The following is a 6,669-nucleotide window of genomic DNA, read 5'->3' as shown; positions in this document are numbered from 1 at the left end:
ACTCTCCTTGCTTTCCTTCCGAATGTAACCGTCAGTGAAAGTCTCCCTCTTGCTCAGAGCCAAGCCATGAAGAGGGATTCAGAGTGGGGGAAGCTGGTGGGCAGGAGAAGGGAGGCAAAGGGGAGAGGAGAGCCGCTAAGTGGATGGGACGGCGCGAAGAGCAGCGAGCTTCCTTCAAACACGGCAGCTCGTTCCTGCTGCACTTTAACATCTGGGCGGTAGAATGGTAGAGAACAAAGCTGAGCTCTGATTTCTTAAGTTTAAGTATGAATAACGGTTACAAAACGGTAGTGCTCATAAACAAAACGTGGCCTTTATTCTTCTGGTAGTATTAAGAGAAGGGTGACTTTCTGTCCCATGAGGTCGTCCTAAGGCAAGTTTGACGTAGAGCCTTTCATTCTTCATGAAACACCCCTAATGACTCTATGACCAAGTCCATTTCTCTCTTGTGATTTTTGCTATGTAAACTCTGTGACGCTAAGGTTAGAGTGACAGTGTTTAGCTCACTTGGCTCTTTCAATCTCCACTATTATTTATTCTGTTACTTTTTCCGGGAATGCCTACAACCCTTCTTTGTCTTCACCTTGGAAACCTTGTTGATTGAACCTGATTGTTCCCTCCTCCGGAAGCCTACCTTCAAACTCCCGGGCACAATTCACTGACCTTCCTGTTGGCTTCTGGAAATGTTTTGATCACATACCACTTATCATGCTGAATTATGGTCAGCTAATTACCCACCTTCCTGCTGAGTTGTCATTGAGTCCAGTGCAGGGACCGTGCAGTCTTTCTATGCAGCAAAGAAAAGGCATCTAATTTAGTTACTAATTGAATTGCACTCACATGACATCAGTGACAGAGGGTTCTGTTAGGACTAGCAGGTTCTGCTGGGATCGTCCTGGCACTGTGAGCAACTAGCCCTGTGCACCCTGATACTGTGCATGTACATATATATATTTTTTATCTTCACCCAAGGACATTTTTTCATTTTTGTTTAGATAGAGTGGGAGGGAGAAAGAGGAAGAGAGAGAGAGAAACATCAATGTAAAAGGGACACATTGAGTGGCTGCCACCCGCACAACCAACCAGGGCCGGGGACAAACTGCAACTGAGGTACATGCCCCTTAGCGGGAACCGAACCCGGGTCTCTCTGGACCGCAGGCCAACTCTCTAACCACTGAACCAAACTGGCCGGGGCCCATGCATGTACATCTTAAATAAAACTTCAAATTGTGGTGCTGAGATTCCCAATTTTATTTTGACCGGGAACCGGGCGGTGGAGGAAGAGGGTGGGGGATGTTGAGGAAGGGAGGGGCCGCAACGAGGCAGGTACTCATGCCCGTGGAAAGGAGTCATTCCGGCCTTCACAGGATTCGTGACTGGAGCCAATGCTGTTGGTGATCTCAGATCCCTTGGATCCTCCATTGCTTCTGGGTGCCCATTTCTATGCGTCCAAGTGTATTACTTCTGCTGGCCTGCAGCCCCATTGGCAGCTCCCTAAGACGGCCCAAGACTGCACGTGTCTGTAGGTGCGGAAAGCCAGAGCACTTGGGGGACCGCGTGCACATCACCCCTTCTATCTCGGCAAGGCTGACCGGGCCAAGAGCGTGACAGCCCAACCCCTTACCTAAGATGCTGTTCTCACTCCAGAACTCACCCCAGATTCGGGTAGGGAATGACCTGGGGCTACAATCACACTCTCACTCGACTTCCCCCCTCCCCTCGCTTGCTTCCCCTCCTTTCCTTCGAATTCCTCCCAGAAGCACTTCTTCAATGTTTGTCTCAACATCTGCTTCTAGAACACCAACTCCCAGAGAAGATTTCAACTTTGTGGCTTCCTAAGATAAGGTTCTCTCTGGACGTGCCAAAGGCAGGCAGGTCCTGCCTCCGGCCTGCAGGGTCTTGAACGGATTACGATGGACATCCTTCATTTTCCATCGCTCACCTACGTTCTCGGGGGGCCTTTGACATGCCTTTGGGACAGGGGTGGTGGGAGCAACCTGGAGGCAAATGTCCAAATCCTGCCTGGCCTATGGAGGACCTTTAAGTTGGTGGGGGTCATGAGGAGCCTTTGATACGATTTTTAAAACGGACATACCCCTTTAACAGTTCTGTATCTACCCCAACTTAAGTAGGCCTATTCAAAGGTAAAAGTGTATTTTTATTCCCTCCCATCACACTTCAAAGTTTTTATGTCTCAATTCAAGCCAAGATGAGAATTGGACACACGACAGTACTTTTATTTTTTTTCTTTTTTGGAAATTATTCTTAGGAAATGGCTCTCCTGAAAAAGCTAGTTCTTGTGATCTTTTCTGCCCAGTTTTAGACATCTCTTTAGAACTTTGGGTAAAAATCCAGACTTTAGATGTATGGTCTATTTAAATTTGACACATGCAAGAATTTTGCTTTTAATTAATTGAGATGAAAGAAAGAAAGAAAGAAAGAAAGAAAGAAAGAAAGAAAGAAAGAAAGAAAGAAAGAAAGAAAGAGAAAAAAAGGTGATTTATTGAATAATTATTTATGTGGTTTTTTTTTTAGGCTACAAGATCAATACCACTGACCATCTTCAGTTACAAAATGATTAACTATTATGAAGTAATCTTATAAGTTGGATTCCAGACTCTACTCCTTAGAATCAGGTTGTAAAGTAAATGAGTTCAAGATTGAGTAACACAATATTTTTTGTTAATATTAATTGTTTGTTTTATTTTCCTCATTAGCCTCAGAAATTTCCAGAAATACTTAGATCATTCAATTACTAAAACATGTCAAATAAAGTCTGTCCTAGGTGACAGAAATCTCATAGATGTATAGATGCATATTCTAGAACTTTCCCACTCCCCTTTCCACACTTTAATCATACATTTATAATGCCTCCCCTCCTTTTGCGAATTCTTTCAGATCGGCAACCTCGATATCTAATTGTTGAATATCTCCACGTGACAAAGAATGAAAACAGGTAAACATCACCGAATGGAGAGTATTGGCTGAATATTTAAGTTATGTCATGGATTCATGCTCCTTTGGACTCCTTTTCTTCTTTCATCACTTTTCAGACTATTATGAATGAGTGTGAGCTCTCCTTTGCATGGTCCTGCAAGAAATAAAACTTGCCAGAGTATTAGACCATGATTATAATTCATGTCGTGTATTACTCGATACTCAAAGGAATCTACAAATGCATATGTATGCCCGCAATAGACTAATTTGAGAAAAATGTAGCCTAATGAAAAATGCATGGTCTGCAAGTGAGAAGAAATGTTTTGAGCCTCAACCCACCTCTTTTTAGCTCTGTAACTTTAAGCCAATCACTCGCCCTCTCTGGTTTTCACTTTCTTACCCTTAAAATGCAACTAATCATGCCTTTTTGGCCCGATCATCAAATTATAACATTAATGAAAGAGCTTTAGAAACGAAGAGAAAATACTCGTGTTAGTTGACTAATTAAAGGGGAGACTGCAAATGTTAATTAAAAATTAAGAAGATAAGAATTAAAGTTCGAATGTGCAATAAATTGTACCTGCCATTTATAATCTTTTATCAATCTACCTGACAAATCTTTTTTTTTTTTGAGGAACAATGACATGTCAGGTGTCCCTTAAGGGACACGCGGTGAACAAGACAGGTGTGACAGAGGTCTGAAGTGGAACAGGGTGCACCATGAAGCGCTGTGTTGGGACAATTCAGACATTGCTAAGTGGCATTCAAAGTAGGAGGCAATATTGAGATACAGAGTTGGATTGGTACCAGACGAGGTGAGGACCTTAAAAATGACATCCCGGAGGAGGTGCCATTTGGGCTAAGACCAGGCGGATGAATGAAGAGCTGAGAAGACTCCGGACGGAAGAGCCAGCCTGGGGAAATCATCTGAGGTAGGGTGTGATCAGATTTTGAATTCTGGATTTTCCCTTTTTCCCCACCTGTGTGTGTACCTGTTTTACATGGACTTCGGTCATCTCCTCCTGTGAGGTCTGCCTGATTTTACAACTCTGGAGAAAGACCACCAGCTCGAAGAGCCTGAACCTTGCATGGTGTCCGGTCCGTCTAGCCCTGCGCCTCTGGGTGGCCAGAGTTCCCGAGGGGTCACTGTTTTCTCTCAGGCTGAAGAGGAAGCCCTTGGTTCATGGGGGAAAAGAAGAATAAAAAGGAAGGATGCTGGGGAAGCAGGGAAAGGGGATGACTTAGGTCAGGCTTTGAGTCTAGGAGAGGGAGGGGAAATGAGGAGGTCATACCTTCCTCTCTAGACCCCAGAACTCAGGGCAGGGACATGTCCTCTGCTTCCATGAAATCACGTCACCCACTGTTCTTTCCCATTTAAAGCAGCCTCGTCCCCCTGGCCCAGGTGCCCGTGCAGGGGACGTGTGAGCGTCTCGTCGACTGACTCCTTTGGGACCTTGGACCAGCGCAGGGGCTCTCGCTGGAGAAGGCGACTGGGAAAGGCGTCCTCTGGTCCAGAACTTGCCAGGGTCTCCGTGCACTGTGACCGTGGGAAGCTTGGTGACCCATGTGGCCTCAGCCCGGCTCCCTCGGCACAATGGCTGCAAGAAGCTACTTGGCGTGGGGAGGACGCTGCTGCGTGCGAGGGAGACGCTTGCTGCCTTTGCGTCTCGACCCCGAGAGATGCCCCTCGACTCCTGCCTGGAGGACGGAGTTCTGACCATTTCTCATAGAAGTGCCAGACTCTGTGCACACAGCCGGACACCAGGTCCAACACGGGTGCTCGATCCCAATTTCTAAGAGCCAGAGGGCCCAACGGTACCTGCCTCTTCCCCGCTTCTCGACACTTTCCCATCAAGGGAAACAGCCTACAGGGAAAATCCACGTGGCTGTGAGGGAACTGAGCTAAAAACAGTTTTCCCCTGTGACATTTTGTGGATACACATTTGACGTATGTGCTATCTGTATGGTTTGCCCTGGTTCTTCCCGGAGGCAGGGATCACTGATACTGTTCATCTGGAGTGGGGAGAGCAGAAAGGGAGGGACAACCTGGGGTAAAGGAGAGTTTGCTAGGAAAAATAATCTGGTTATTTATTTATACTTTATTTAGGTAAAGGGACCTGAAAAAGGCTTTGAGAAGAGTGGCTGAAATTCTTCAAAGAGTAACTGGCATTCTTTAACAAGCATTTGTGTCCTTTTACACAGGTGTGTGCAAAGCTCAGAACTGGTGTCCATTAGATTTCTCTGCTGTCTGTACATTTCCTTAAGACACACTGCTTACATCATGGACTCTTTTTCCTCTCTCTCTCTCTCTCTCTCTCTCTCCCTCCTTCCCTCCCTCCCTCCTTTCCCGGCCCTCCCTCCTTCCGCCCAGTCTCTTCCAATCTCTTTCTTTCTCTCTTCAGCTCCTTCAGGTAAATCCTACTCAAGCTTGTACCAACTCGTTTTTGACTGACAGGGAGCAGTGAGAGTTTTCTTCATTCTGAGGGAACCTAAACACCCATCTTTCCCAAGGCGACCTGTATGGACTGATCCCCTCTCTGCCCCGACAGCTCACCTCCAGCCGGGAGCCTGCCTCGTCCGTCCGTGCAGGTAAGAGGCACCCGAGTCCGAGCGGAGCAGACAGCATGCGGGCGATAGCTCAGAAGCGCGTCCCTTCTCCAGGTAATGAAAACATGGGATTCTTTTCAAACTGGCTGAAATCATTCAAGGCGTCCAAGCTTATCTGGGGGAATTTATAAACGCTGTTTGCATGTGGGAAACGGGTTTTTACTTAATGATGGGGCAAAAAAAAAAAAAAAGTGCTTTATTCTTGCCTGTGAAACAGTATCCAGATGTTGTCTTGTTTTTTGTGGGTGTAAGTGATCTAGATCAAGGGGGAAGAGCGGCTCCGACTTCTGCCGTCTGTCAGGGCGCGTTTGTTACTGATTCTCAGCGATTAGATAGTTCTTGTGGTCTTTCCCCGGCACTGAGTTTCCCTCGGTCGGTAGAGAAATCAGCTTAGATTGCCGTGAGGCAGAAACCTCCCTGGAATACTTAAAAATCTGTTACCTATCCGGATGAGAAAAAGTTATGTAAGTTTTCCGTGGTAGGTATAAGGAATGTAAACAGTTCTGACTTTGCAAACACTCGGAGCCTTGCCCACGACCCCGCACAGTGAGCTTTATCGTCTGGGTAGGATTTGAGGTCCCTTCCGACCATGCTCAGCCGAGAAAGGTTTTACTGGGTGAAATTTCCACTTTGCTCCTGTGAAACTAGTTTGGTTTTGTTTTTTTTTTTTTAATCTCCTCTCCGCTCTTCCGCATTTAGCTGCCTGGAGGAAATAAGAATGTGTTGTTCAGTGGATGTTTCTTGACCTCACAATTACTTTAAGTCACAGGTTCAGGAACTCACAACAACTGCGCTATTTAACCCGGGGACAATGAAAGACTGAAGTTGGTCACACTCAATTCAAACACTAAGATGCATTTCTTCTTATCAGAAAAGAGCTTAATCTTTCTGTTTTCTTGACCTAAAGGAAGGATTTTGGGGGGAAAAAAAAATGACAAGTGATTCTTAAAGTTTCTTTTTTTTTTTTTAAACTGAAAATCAACACTCACACACATAATCAGCTGTAATCCTAGACCCTGTCCCAATCTGTCTGCGCTGGTAAATGTTTAAACAAATATGTAATGATCAACAACAGCCTTGGGTGAAAACCTCTCTCCCTCTCTCGATTGAGAACCGTCCGAAGTA

General features: G+C 45.7%; 1 protein-coding gene across 2 annotated transcripts in view; it reads left to right on the top strand.

Annotated features, from left to right (window-relative positions):
• Positions 1-5,502: 5,502 nt before the first annotated feature.
• KCNJ15 (potassium inwardly rectifying channel subfamily J member 15) overlaps positions 5,503-6,669 on the top strand; it is a 42,152-nt gene continuing 40,985 nt past the window's right edge. The window contains exon 1 of one of the 2 annotated variants that reach the window (XM_036242894.1): positions 5,503-5,526. The gene's annotated coding sequence lies outside the window, so the exon portion shown is untranslated. Of the gene's footprint in view, positions 5,527-5,574; positions 5,599-6,669 lie in introns of those variants that run through there. The other variant, XM_036242893.1, reaches the window with a different exon arrangement.

This window comes from Molossus molossus, unplaced genomic scaffold (assembly GCF_014108415.1).
Source record: "Molossus molossus isolate mMolMol1 unplaced genomic scaffold, mMolMol1.p scaffold_m16_p_5, whole genome shotgun sequence".
Lineage (NCBI taxonomy): Eukaryota > Metazoa > Chordata > Mammalia > Chiroptera > Molossidae > Molossus > Molossus molossus.
The sequence above is the reverse complement of the archived record's forward strand: the minus strand, read 5'-3'. Positions and strand labels throughout refer to the sequence as shown.